The sequence below is a fragment of the Varanus komodoensis genome, unplaced genomic scaffold (genome assembly GCF_004798865.1).
Source record: "Varanus komodoensis strain SLA01 unplaced genomic scaffold, ASM479886v1 scaffold8, whole genome shotgun sequence".
In the NCBI taxonomy this organism is placed as follows: domain Eukaryota; kingdom Metazoa; phylum Chordata; class Lepidosauria; order Squamata; family Varanidae; genus Varanus; species Varanus komodoensis.
Window position 1 is genome coordinate 4,861,291 of NW_025336481.1, and position 14,047 is coordinate 4,875,337.

Here is a 14,047-nt window from a genome sequence, read left to right on the forward strand (position 1 = left end):
TATGCTCTTCCTGAACCTACTTGTGTTTTAAATGCCTTGCCCTCAAATGTGATGATGGTACACACCCATGCTGTACAATTGGTAGGTGAGGAAATGCTTGGATTTTTGGAATGATCTGAAGTAGATCAGCAAGGATTTCCAACTTCTAATTGCTCAGCAATAAGAAATTGATTCTGCCCCTGTCTGAGTTACACTGTGGAAATAAGAATCGCTAGCATGAGCAGAGGTGTGTGCAGAAGGACTGAACTTAGTGCAATCCTGGTCCCCTGGATGTAGAATTCTGTAATTCTTAAGTGTACGTCTTTTGCACCTGGTTTCACTTAAGGATCTGGTAGGGGAAAAAGTAGAGTCCACAAGCTTGAAGTCTACTCAACCATGGCATAAGGTATATCTACCTAAGATTTAGAGAGAGAACTGCCAAAGGTAGGAGGCAACAGTTAGCTTTCTGATTCTGTCGCTTATTCACAAGTATGTGTGTACAAGATCAAGCCATGCACACCTCCTTCATGCTCCACATGTGCAAGGAGCAGATACAGTGACAGTAGCGCTACATTGCTCATACAAGCAAATCAAGCTGCTGCAGAAGTAAATAAAAGTGTTTCCAGTCCAGAATTAGAGGTGTGTGTACCAGTTCTAGATGGGGTCACTCCCCATGGAAGACGTATTGCAGTGGGGGTGCTGCTTGCCCCAGCCCTTGAGAGGTTGGCCAAGAGAGAAGCGGTGGACAAGGGGATCTGCTGCCACCTTTGGCTGATGCACCAACTGCAGCACATACTGGGAGCCCCCCGTTTTTGCAATACACTCTTAGTGCCTACTCTGGAAACTGCAACTAGTACAAAACACTGGAGTCAGGTTGGTCCCTGGATCATCACGAAGAGACCACGTATCCCCCATATTAAAGCCCCTGCACTGGCTGCCAATACATTTCCATATGCAGTACAAGGTGTTGGTAATTCTCTTTAAAGCCCTTCATGGCCCAGGTCCAAAATACCTTCAGAAGCACTTTTGCTCGTACATTCCACCTCACTCGCTCCTCTGGGGAAAATCTGCTGGAGTTTGCTTCTGCAAGATTAATATCGGCTACCCAGAGGACAAGGGTCACCCCTAAACTGTTAAATGTCCTGCCCCAAATTGCTCCCTTAAAGAGGGAGTAAAAGACATACCTCTTCCGACAGGCATTCCCAGATTAGTTTTATTTAATAGGTTTTAGTTGAAATTTCAACTATTGTTGGTTTTAATCTCTTGCAAACCACCCAGAGCCTATGGGAATGGGGCGGTATATAAGAACCTAAATAAATAGTGTTTGAAACTCCCAAAACTGGCCTACGGAAGGATTCTTTCCTTTTTAATTCCCAGTGGTGTACTGAGTCAACTCCGTGAACATGAGCAAATGCAGCTGCTGAGTCATTCATGGAAAAAGTTACTGAACCCCACAGTACTTGGTTACCGGTCTCTGGGATTTCTTCATGCCCTTAGGCTGGTGGACCACCATTGATTTTCTGTAGCTACTTTGGCTTTAACTTCTTAGTCCTCAACTAAAGTGGCTTCTTAAGTATTGTAACTTCACTTATTTACAGTATATATAGACAAAAGGTCTGCTTTATGTCACGAATCTGGGAATGCTAAATTAATTACCCCAGCATCTGCTGAAGGCTTGAACATTTTGTCTAGATCAGTAAATGCACTGAGGGGTCAACTCTTGGGCAATCTTGCCGTATAAAATGGGCTTTAGAAAATGGACCAAGCTGTGGGCCCAGATGTATTTCATTGTGAAGTTACAACCTTCTTGTTGCTCTCATCTCCCTGCCTGTGTTTCATTTTTCCACCACACTATTCCATGCTTTTCATGATCGCAGTGAGAGTCTTTGCTCCAGCAAGTAGACTCAATTAATATTAGTTAAGGCCCAGAGGCTGGCCATGTGTGAATAATCCCCCAAACTCATGACGGCTGCCCGATTTGGCACTAGTTGGGCCTTAACTGGAGTAATTTGTTTGGTTTGGGTCACTGCATTCTAAGGAGAGCTAGGAGGAAGAACAGCAGACAGCAAGCAAAAGCAGCTAAGGGACTGCCAAGTTTGACAAAGACCAGAAGAAATGGCCATTGTGTATATCAAGATCGTTAAGCAACACCGCGATCGCAGTTTCCAGTGATCCGAGAGCAGGACAGTGCTGCTGTGGGGCAAAAAGGAGCGAGGGTCTGGGGGAGCGGGAGCTGGGCATGGGAGGGCAGCGGGCAGCCCCCTCCTCCCCTCCTCCTGCAATGGCTCAGACGGCACATGTCCTTCTTCCCATGCAGCAACAAGAGCCTGAGGCAGCAGATTCACAAACGCTTAGGCTATGCTGGCCTTCGCAGTCAATATTTATTTTTGGCCCTGCCCGCCCTGGTTCTTCCATTTCTGAAGCAATTTGTCCTTCCGCCTTGTGCAGGTGGCAGAGGAGGGCAGATGATGCTTGTTCTGTCCACTGCCTTGAAATAAAATGACCCCATGCAGCCGATTTGGCACACCTCAAGCAGTGGCATGTCTTGAGCTGCCTCTACAGGGATGCATCAAAGGAACACTTTCTCAGGGAAGGTGCGTTTATCCCACCAGCTGCACAGGGATATTTTAGGGTTGCCTCTGTGTTTCTCTAGGTGGGATGATGCAACACTTTTCCAGGTATTTTCCCACGTGCTTTAAGAACCCTGCACCAGTTTGGCCACTTAGCCCAGTATTTTGTGCTCTGATCGGCAGTGTCTCTCCAGAGTTTCAGGCAGAAAAGGTTCCGCCACCACCTACAACATCCCCCTTTTAAAAGGAGACACGGGGGGGGGGGGGAGCAGGAACCTCATGTATGTGAAGCAAAAACTCTGCCACTGAGTTATTGCCTGTCCCCTTGTTTGCATGCCAGCCAAGACCTGCTTATCAATTGCCTTTGCATATACATGTCAAGGGAACTATAGCTGGGGTAAGTTTTATTTTAAGCTACCAGCCCCTTAGGAAATCCCACAGGCTGGACCAGGATGCAGTCAAATTAAGCTCTGGGCAGAGTAACATCTGGAGTTTTCGGAGCCCAACGCTGCGTCAAGGACAGAAAGCTCTTTTTGTGGTTTAGTCAGTCGATACCGGGTGGCTGCTTAATCCGAAAGTGTGGCTGCAACCTAAAGACCTCCATGGAAGGACCATCCTTTGGGAATTTGGGTTGGGGGGGTAGAGGAGAGGGTCCAATAGGTAAGTGCTTCCCGGCATGATGGGGTGATGAGTTTCCACGCTCTGCCAGATGTGAGGGACTAGGAACTTGGGAGAGCTGAGTCGAACCCACTAGCCCAGTATCATTGATACTTCCTAGCAGTGAGCGCCTATGTCTTCATGGAAGAGTTTTGCGGCCCTACCTGGAGATGTCGGAAATCAAATCTGAAACCTTCTGCATGCCAGACCAACAGCTGTGCTGGACAGCAGGAGGAAGGGGTCTCTGTGCACACGAGGCTAGGCAAACCTTGGTGAGGTCGCTCAGCTCTCCTCAAAGCAATCTCTGGCTCTCCCATTTTCCCCTGCAAGGCAGCTTTCTCCATCCTTGGGAGCGTTCAGACCCCCCTGCCACCAAGGGGGAAAGCGAAGAATGCTTGCTCGTCGGGCGAAGAGCCAAGAGCAGAATTCTGCAAAAAAGCAGCCGCTGCGACCGGCTGCGCCCAAGCAGGGTCGCAGTTTGATTCTCGGACATTGTATGCGCGCTGTGAGCCGGGAGGGTGGGAGTTGGCCCTGTCAAGCTGCCTTAACTTAATTGGAAACACATGTCTCTGTGTCCCCTCCTCTTCCTCCTCCCCGGCCCTCGAAGCTGGGAAATTTCTGCCTGCTTCTTTGCAGCTCAGAATCGGAGCCACTCACCATCCCAGCAAACACCATGCTGGGCAGAACTGCCGGGCTTCCAAGCATCTGGCTTTTCCTCCTCATCCCTGCCTCGGCCATCTCCTGCCCCAGCCGCTGCTTGTGTTTCAGGACCACAGTACGATGTATGCATTTGATGCTGGAAACCATTCCCGAAGTCCCACCTCAGACAAATGTTCTGTAAGTAGCCATTTCATTTGGGGTTCTCTCTGTCTTCTGTTACCTGCTTGAACGGTGCACAGGTCAAGTCGTGAGCGGATTTAGCTGGGTGCCGGGAAAGCTGGCGTTGGAACCCAGAAGGCCTGGGTTTCGTTCCCACCTCTGCCGGAGACTCCCTTGGCCTTGTTCAAGTGACCTTTCAGCTTTGGTCCCTTCTCTTTAGCACAGACTAATAGTAACTGCATTGCAGAGTTGTTATGACAGAGTTTGGAAGTATTTTGTAAACTGGGAATGTTACAGTTACAGTTTTCACCTGTATGTAGGTATAAGAAACCAGGTTTTGCATTGTGTGCCCTTGCAAAGATGTGGTTTGCACATCCTGGAAAGAAATAAGAAAGGCGAGTCATTAAAAACCAACCATGTTCCATGGTACTTTAGACAGAAGCAGAAAAAGAAAGATCCCTTTTGCAGCCTGCAGTTTAATGTGGGGAAAGCACCAAGAGGAAAGAGTAAACCCGATGATGGAGGAAAGGAAGAATACACAGAAATGTAGCCACCTATACTGAAATTTCATTATGGTTGGGGAATGAAGTCCGGAGGATATTTAACAAAGCATTCTGGAAAAACTGAAGTTTGAGGGGTGTTATTAAGCAGTGGCAAGCCTTCTGGGACAGTGTAAATTCATGTGCAGCATATGGGGAACATTATTCAAATGTTTCATCAGTGTATTTATTTCCTTCCAAGAGTTTAGGATCTGAGATATGCCCTCCAGAAGCCCTCACTCCTGGCAGGTGGGCTTTAAAAGAGGTGGCATAAGGAGGGTAGGGAGACTTCTTTGACCAACTAGAGCTCCATCTGGAACACTTCTGTCTTGCTTCGGTGTTCTTGCTGTGTATGTACACACGTCTGGAAAAACTAGCCATTTTCACCAGAAATAGTGCAATGCCATCCTGGATGCTCCCATCCATTTAAAGGGCTTGTGCAGAACTTCCTAGCAGAATGGCCCCAGAAGTTTTGAGACTGCTGGTGTTCAGTGGAACAAGGGCATCTTCTTCCTTTCCAAAACAATGGAAATATTTGCACACAGCATAGACCAGTTTTGCACTTCCAAAAACAAACACACATTCTTACTAAACTTTGGTTTGCACATTACGTTCTAATTTCCTTAATCTTCAGACTGCAGCCTAGGGTGAAAGTGGAGGGAAAGAAACAAAGCCATGCTCATTCAAAAGGATCAACATAAAGGCTTAGATAGCTGGATTTATTCTATTCTTCATTCTCCAGAGGAGGTGAAGAGGTGTCTAGCAGGGTAGGAGGATGCTTTGTGCCTGTTTTAAATGGAGAAACGGATAAAAAGAGACAATCATAAAGGCAGAGGATGAAAGTGGAGAGAGGAGAAACAGCGAACTGCCTACTGCCATCCATCAGAAGGAAAAGAGGTACAGGGGTCTTTGTTTTTTTCAGTTAAACGAACTAAGCATCCCTAGTATTGTAGGAAGGAAGCCAAACAGAGAAGCTACTTCCACAGATTCTGGTGGCCTGCCATGCCCAGTCATTTTGGAAACACTTGCTGAAAAATGCATGTTTCCGCCCACAAGGCATTCTTCCACACAGGATGATGGTTCCTCGCATCACCTCCACCTTCTGATTTTCAGATGCTCAAAATGTCGCATGCCATGCTGGCAAAGTGCTGTGCAGGCACTTCTTCTGTAGGTCCTCCTGGGGGCAAGAAACAGGATTGCACCAGCAAAATAGGTCATGCTGGGAGGGAAGTACCAGGAGAAGCTGCAAGGTGGATGGTTTAGGGAGAGCTGATGCATGGAGAGCCTTGACTCCTTCCCAGGGTATCCTTGTATTCGTTTGCTGAACCCCAGCCTGAAATCCAAATTAGACGAAAAGCAATATGTCAATATTTAAATAAACTTAGGGCACGCTCACAACTTAAAGAGAGCAATAGGGATGATGCACAGACCTGTGCAAAATGTGAGGCAATGCCTAAAATGTTCCACAGGATCCTCTGGATGATGTTTTGAGGTGGGGACAGCTTGACAGGCAAAGCAAAGAGGAAAATGGAAAGCTAGCAAGCCCCCATCCTCAGTTCTGGTCACACCCACACACACATACCTCTGACATTCTCTTGAAAATGTTCTTAGAGCAGGAATTAGGGTCCTTAATCCTTAAACTCGTCCTTAATCTGGTGCACGCCAGGTGAGCTGGACTGTGTTACATGAGAGCCCTTCACAGGAGCCCAACACACCTGGAGGACATGAGGTTATGGAAGCCTCCTTAGATATTTCTTAAGCCACCTTTCTAGACCAGTATTTTCCCCTCTGACTTGCAGAATTATCTCTTCTCTGGCGTCAGGAAACCATCGAGGTCCTGGTTTCCACATCCATCAGGCGCAAGACATTCCATCTCCCCACTTCATCCCAAACGCCAAGAACAGGGCAAAGGAAGGGGAGCAAATGGACAGATGAGTCACCTCTGAACACATGCGATGGATGACACCACTCTCAGTCTGGCTGCTGCCTTCTCCTCCGTCATCTGGTGGGATGCAGCCAATGGCTCGGAGAACGCAGCAGCTGGGGATCATTTGTTTGGACCAAGCAGGACTGTGGCTTGTTTCGCAGTGTGGTTCTTCAGTTCAGCTTCACGAAATGTGGCAAAGAGTGAAGCCGGGGCAGGAATCCCTCCCCGAAGGGCTGCGTGGCAGCTGGCGGGTCCTCTCCCGGTGAGACGGGCCTTAATCTATGGAAACAGGTCGCCTGTGCCCCCCAAGCCTCATGCAGGAGGATTGCTAGGCGCAGAGTCCACTTCTGCAAAGAATTCGGATTTGCAGCTACCTCTCTGGGTTTTCAGGGAGGAGCTGGAGGCACATACTTGGTTCTCCGTACCTGCCCATCTTGATGGAGCTGTTGGTCCAAAGGTCATCCGGGGAATTTAATGCCCGGCCAGGGATTGGAATCTCGGACGCCGGGCCTTCCCCCAACTCACGGAACCACTTATTCCCCAGTGTGCAGGATTGCTTTGATTTTAGTTCACTTCTAAAAACATTTAAAAGCAGCCTTCATTCTGATGGATACAAGGACAGTATGCAAGTGTAATGCAGAGAGACAGTGCAACAGAAACACTCTAACCCACAACATGTTAAAAAAGCAAAGATGGCAATGAATACAATAGAACAGAATAAACCAACCAGCCCACTAAAATGCCTGAGTAAACCAAAGGGTCTGAGTCAGCCCCAAAACAATCACAATCGTCCTGCTGGCACCCGCTCCACCTCCCTGTGCCTGAGCAGGGGGAGGGGGAAGATTCCAGGGGCCACACTCCAGCTCAAGGCTCTCTCCCTTGTTCACCTAGAATGTACCTGAGATATATGGGGCCTCACCTGCATGAGCACAGAATCTGAGCCAGTCTTCCTGGAGCTGGGGGCCTCCAGGTGTGCTGGGCTTGATCCGCAGCCTGGGGATAGTTGCAACCTGGCACTTCTCAGAGGCCTACGGCTCAGGAAGGCTGACTCATCCCTTCCTATTATTGCTTTCTAAGCTTTTAGGTGCTCTCCATCACTACTCCTGTCCATAGCTAGCCAGAAGAGAGAGGGGTCTCCCAGCTGTTGCTGTGGGGCAGGGAGAGAGTATTTCCAAAGTACAGATGTCTTTTCTGGCAAATCAGGTTTCCCCTTTCAGTGTAGCTTAGTTTGTTAACAGTTGATTATTAATATCAGCCGGTAACAAGCCAACCCCTTTTCTTTTCCCCCAAGCCTTGTATGAATAAGATTCATGCCATTCAGTGTGGTGATCAAAAGAAGAACCATGAGAAGGAGCAATTTGTCTTCCTCAACAAGCCGCTTTATTTGTATGTGTTTGACTCAGTAGTTTAATTCCATAGTCTCCAACACTTGCACTGTAAAAATTTGGAAACATTAGTTGTGGAGAGCTGGTGGAGGGGAGGCAAACACACACTACAAAGTCAACCTGTTTGATGTTTTGCTCCCCAGGACCTCCCCGAAGATTCCTAAAAGCATTCTCAAAGCATTCTCGCCTGCTCTGGCTTATCATGCCTCTCCATAGCCTGGGGTGGTGGGTGGCAAAAAGAAACAGCAGGAATTAGGGCTTGCCTGATTGCTTCTAGGGTTTACACTCTACCCTTCAAAGTCTTTTCCAGGGTGGCTCATACCAAGGGCCTCAGAACAGGATCCAAACAAATGCATTTATTCAGGAGTTCTCACTGGCTCCTGCCCAGCTGTCAACCTGTCTTTCTGTGGGGTTCAAGTACAGCCTGATCCAGATGGTGTTTCACACCGTGCCATGGCAGGCTGCAAAGAAAAGGTTACACAAGGCTTGCACACCTCTTTCCAAGCTCCCGGAGTCTTGGGCAAGAGGAGAGATTGTGCGACACCCCCCTTATTTATTGGGAACCTGCTTGGAAGCCAAGGTTGGTTCCCAGGGGAGTCTGATCCACTCTGCATTTGGAAAGCACCTTGAGGGTTTTATGGCAGCCGTTTCTAGGCCAAAGAAACAAGGTGCTGCAGATGAAGCCAGAGGTTGGCTGAGGGGGGCAAAGATCTCTCCCCAGCCCTCGGAAAGAGCCCCCCGCCCCATTCTAATCCTGTACTCCAGCAACAGCCCTGCAGGGTAAATCGTTCTTGTTCCCATCCCACTGAAAGAGAACCGAGGTTGCAAGACGGTGGCTGGCAGCCCACAAGGACCCCAACTCAGCTCTTGCTGCTGGATCACACTGCGCCCAAACGCCCCTTCCATTTTTTTAACACGGTTTGGTCTTAACAAAAAGTACAAAGAAGACTCTACTCTGAAATGATCCATTCACGGATACGGAATCAGAGAGCAGGACATCTGGCACAGCGCGTCTTGCTTGGCTCCAGTAGGCATTTTAATTAAAATCAGGCTCTGCTCTTGCTTCAACCTGAGCATTTGACAAACCAACCATGAGGGAGCCGGACGGGGAAGGAGGGTGGTGAGCACCCCGTGCTTAATTTTTTGCTCTTGGCGTTCACCCTGCCCAGCCCCAGGAGGTTCGGGCCTGCAAGTGCCTTTCCAAATTCATCATAAACATTTGTGTGCATGGAAGGCTGGCTTTGTCAGGGGTCCAGGGCTCACTTGGCAACCCGTGAGTTAATTAACTCACAATTTGCTGGAATGTGTGAGCCATTTCCAGTTTGGAAAGCAACCTGCAAATGCCCCGTTCTTGCTACTTTTGTGAGATGCGTACTCAGGGTGCACCCAGAAGCAGACTGCAGGTTAACTCCAAATGGTTTATACCATAAACAATCCAGATTGCCCTTGTAATTCACCCAGGGTCTGTGTTGCAAAGACTCAGAGCCCAAGGGGAGGCAATGCCTTAGTGCTCAATGGCTCCCATTCACTTCTATGGAAGAAGTAAATATGTTGCAATTTGGACATAGTTGGGAGGAGACAGCCCCCAGGTGCCCAGGCCTGGCACCCCATAGAATTCAACACAATACTTTCTCCTGTGCAGATGAATAGCTATCAGACTTGTGGGGGGGGCATGAAAGTTTCCCTTAGAAAATTCTTATTATAGCATGTTTGTTTGATATCCCACTTTTTCCTCACAATGAATTCAAGGCAGGTTACATCACTTTTTTCCTGTTCTCAATCTTATCCCCACAACTACACGGGAATAGTAGTCCTTTACATTCCCTTGCATGCCCTCACGCCCCTTAAGATCTGGGAAGAGGCTTTGCTCTGGGAGCCCTCTTTAAAGGAGATAAAAAGAACAACTACCCAGAGCAGGGCCTTCTCTGCAGTGGTGCCCAGATTATGGAATGCATTCCCAGGAGAGGCGAGCCTGGCGCCAAGTTTATATTCTTTTCAGTGCCAGGTTAATACCTTTTTATTTAATGGCTATTTTAAAAATTAGTATTTTATTGTTAACAGTTGCTTTTCTGTTTTCTGTTTTTATATAATTTTTGGAATTTGTTATTGTTTTATTGTTTTAATTGTATGTTTGTGAGCCGTCCCGAGATGCCAAAGCATGTGGTGACGGCATATAAAAGTTTTAAATAAATAAACTACAACACCCCTGAGAGGTTGGCTGGGCTGAGAGTCTGTGGCTGGCCCAAAGTCACCTAGTTGGCTCCATGGCTGAGCAGGGACAAGAATCCAGATCGCCCGAGTCCCAGTCCTGCGCTCTTAACCACTGCACCACATGGGCTCTCACTGGCTTTTCTTCTCCCAGGCAGTTTACCAAGATCGCCTCCTCTCCATTGTACCTGCACAAAAACAGCCCTGTGAGGTAGTTTAGGCTGAGAGGCCATGACTGTCCCAAAGTTGCCCAGTCTTGAGCAGGGACTTGAACCCAGGACCCCATATCCGCCTTGACGGCTGCAAAATCTTGGGAGATCAAAAGGCCCCAGCTTGCCCTGACCGAGAGAACCGATTCTGGCTCATTTCTACTAGCCGGGCTTCAGCTGCCGCTTGTTCAGTCCTGCTTCTCGCGCTGAGACCCCAGTGCGACAGCCCCACGTTCTGCCAGTCGTGATCTCTGCCCTTAAAAAGAAAAAAAGAGACAGGAAAGAGTCAGGTCTTAATTTTGGGCCCTCTTTGCTATGTTCAAGGGATGAACACAGTACCATTGAGCTTGTGCAGAGTGCATCTGCTTGCGCCTAATCCGCCAGGCGGACGTGGGCATACCAGCTCGCAGTCACAGCGGGGGCACCGCTCTCTAATCTGCTCCCTTTAAGGGTCGCCCGTCCAGCGGCTTATCCCAAGCGATTTCTCCTGCGTGCGAAAAAGCTTTCCTGCTGCCCACGCACGGGCCGCGCGTGGTCCCGGGCCGCCCCCGATCGCTGGGACCTGGCAGCCTCGCGCGCCAGCCTTCCCCGCACTTGGGTCCGCCAGACGCTCTGGACTTCAACTCCCAGCATTCCTGAACGTTTGCCAAGCACGTGCGCGCGCGCGCGCACCCCCTTTTGTCGAGGTTAACCGAGAAAGGCTATCGCTGCAATGCGGGGCGGGACGTGTAGAGGGCGCCAGATTGCAGCCCGCCCCGCAAGTTCTTTGTTAGAGAGGGTACGATAGACCTACTTTCTTATCGACACTTCCGGTATTAAACTGAAGGTTTGCCTCCCTTTAGCACAGTGGAAGGTCCCTCGAAGTCAGAAAATCACTGTATTAGATTTTATATATCTAATTATATATCTCTCAGAGCGATCCTTAACAACAGTTCGTCTATAGATAAACAATACCTTACCGAATAGCAAGCTGAAACGGTACTGCGCGTAGGAATCCCTCTGCAGTTGCGTGATCAGAAGGTCTCATTTGCATTTAACGAGTCCATGATTCATTGCGCGGAAGAAGCCCGCGCTAACTCTAAAACTTTATTATGTTTCTAAGTAACATTAAACTCTGGCTGTGAAACTGGCGGAGAAACGGGTGCACGTGTGTTGATTTCCACACGTCGCATAGTGGTTGCGCTCCAGCGCGAGACACCGTAAAATGCTTGGAGGGCGCCGGTGCTGGGGTTGGGGTCTTGGACGCTGCCCAAGCATACTCTGGTTTCTCTTCAGATCGTATAAATCTTTCGCCTTTTACTAAAGATTTCCGTGGAGAGGAACATTTATGAGTTTTTCACCAATTTTTTGAGGCTCTGCTTCGGCAGGGCTACCCATTTCAGTTTAAAAACAGATGAAATGTTTCTGTGTGGTGAAAGCGGCTACCTTCACAATCGATTATTTCGTTACTTCGCCACCGAATCTTCAAAATCTGCTCTGCTCGCGTGTCTCCATGTAGCGAGACGGGGCAAAGGTTGGCGGCTGGGAGAAGTTCCCTGACCGCGCGGACTTTACCCTGCTTTGCACGCTGCAGTTTCATGGGCACGTTTTGCACCTGTGAGGTGTACAGAACAGGATAAAAACTTTGGACTACGACAATTCTTAAGAGTAAATTTGCTCAGCCTGGTTTGGGCTTAGTCTTCTCTTCCATTGCCTGCCCGAGTTCTAGTATAACAAATCAGACTGTGTTCACGTTGCCTTCCACTCACTTCCTGCTGCAGTTCCAATGTCACCACGACCCCGAAATAATCTAATCAGATTGCCCTTGATCTCCACAGCTACTCAAGTCCGGGGCAAGAGAGAGAACAAGCTGGGGTTAAACCTAGACAAGACCTGGTGCTGTTGGTCAGCTGGAAGTGTGACTTGGTGAACAAGATTTGGCCTGTCTTGAAGGGAGTTCTGCTCCCCCGATGCATCAAGTCTATTCCTTAGAGCATTTCCCAGCTTGGCCTGATTGAGCAGCAGACATTCTGTGCCTTGGCTAGTACATCAAGCTTGGAGCAACTGCTGGGGCCTGCAGAGGAGAATATGCAGAATATCTGGGCACTTCTATTCATGCAAAATGTGGCAGCTAGATTACCGATTCAGGGTACTGAAGCTGCATCACACCAATAGTTAAAGGCCTGCACTGGTTACCAACCATTTTCTGAGTTCAATTTAAGGTGTAGGTTTTTAAAATCCTGAACATTTAGGGCCTGGCCATCTACCAAGACCTGGTCCAGTTAGGAACTGCATCAGTAGCAGCAGCTTTCCTCGGGATCTTAAAGAGACAATTATGGTTAAGAATTAGAATTCCATAATATTTTATAAGAAAATGAAAGCAGCTAAAAGTTAGTCTAAAACAGAAGCATATTGACATGGTGCCACTCAGGGCAAATTAGCATCTTTTCTCTGAGCAGTCAGAATTGGACCAACTATGGGATGGATGGACTCCATCCAGGAAGCCACAGCCTTGAAGCTTAAAAAGCTGGGCAGGGCTGTGAAGGACAGGCCTTTTGGAGGGTTTCCGTTCATAGGCTCACGTGAGTTTGAAATGACTTGATGACACTTAGCAACATCAGCATAATTCTAGGAGGACAAATGCTAGCAGTATTCTTAAGGTGGTGGTGGGCATCAAGACTTGAGTTTTGCCAGAACCCTGAGATTCACAAAGAAGAGCATGGTTTTTAAAAGATCATGTTTCAAATTGAGGCGTTTTGGCACTGGGATCAGTTTTTAATTCTGATTGGCATTGAAAGTCCTTCCACAACAAAACTTTTGCTAGGAAGTCCCGAGCATTCTTCATCCCAACCCTAGGATAGGTTGGGTAGTTTGGGTAGGTTGTCTATCACCTGGAGATGAATGTCTAGAAGTAGTTTCATTTTCCCAACTGCTCAAAGGTTTGGCACTTTATGAAAGCTGTGCCTTAGGATGCAGACAATCAGAGTTTGCAGAAAGCAGAGCATGAAAACCAGGAGAGAAAATGTATGCTGCCGTTCCTTAGGCAACTTCCCTGAAAATGAGGAACAAGCCTATCAATAAAGGTCAGTCTGAACAGGCAGGCTGCCCCCAAAAATAATTGAATTCGGGAATTTAAAAGAAAACAGTCTACCACTCCCAGCATGCTTCAGCTAGCCTGTTTTTGTTTAACGTGTTGTAAATGTTGAGCTCATTGATAATCTCGATAAACGGTGCGCGATTTGCACAGCTTTACAGCTTTTGCACGCAAGCAGGAACAGCCTGCCGCGCGACACGGCGACGCATTCCGATGAAGGTCAAGCCGGGGACAGCTGGGAAGTTCCGAGCACCAGGACAGCCACTTGCGCAAACACGGCACGGAAGAGCAAGGGCACGAAACGCGGCACTGAGCCCGGCGGGGAAGGTCTGGCACGGCCGGGCTTTCCCAAGGCTGCAGTAGCAGTGGCAGCGCCCGGGAACGAGCCTTCCCCGGCCCGCTGCGCCGCACAGAACTTCGAGAACGTTCCGACGATTTTAAATGTGGCGCGTCTGAACACTGCATCACAAAAGCGCTTTATCTGATTTTGGACCAGCATTATCAGCCCTGCCGGAACAGAGCTTCAAAAAATTAATCAAACACTCATAAATGTTCCTCTCCACGGAAATCTTTAGTAAAAGGCGAAAGATTTATACGATCTGAAGAGAAACCAGAGTATGCAACACTCGGCCCGCGGAGCCGGCCCCACCGCCGTCGACCCTCGTGCAGCTCACGGTGTCT

The 14,047-nt window shown here is 48.5% G+C and overlaps 2 non-coding genes across 2 annotated transcripts; one reads left to right on the plus strand and one right to left on the minus strand.

Moving 5' to 3' along the window:
• Window positions 1-11,548: 11,548 nt before the first annotated feature.
• On the plus strand, window positions 11,549-11,664 carry LOC123036530. Its single transcript, XR_006417158.1, has one exon. It is a non-coding gene; the product is annotated as a U5 spliceosomal RNA (small nuclear RNA).
• A 2,205-nt stretch (window positions 11,665-13,869) lies between these two features.
• LOC123036531 lies at window positions 13,870-13,985 on the minus strand. Its single transcript, XR_006417159.1, has one exon. It is a non-coding gene; the product is annotated as a U5 spliceosomal RNA (small nuclear RNA).
• Window positions 13,986-14,047: the final 62 nt, after the last annotated feature.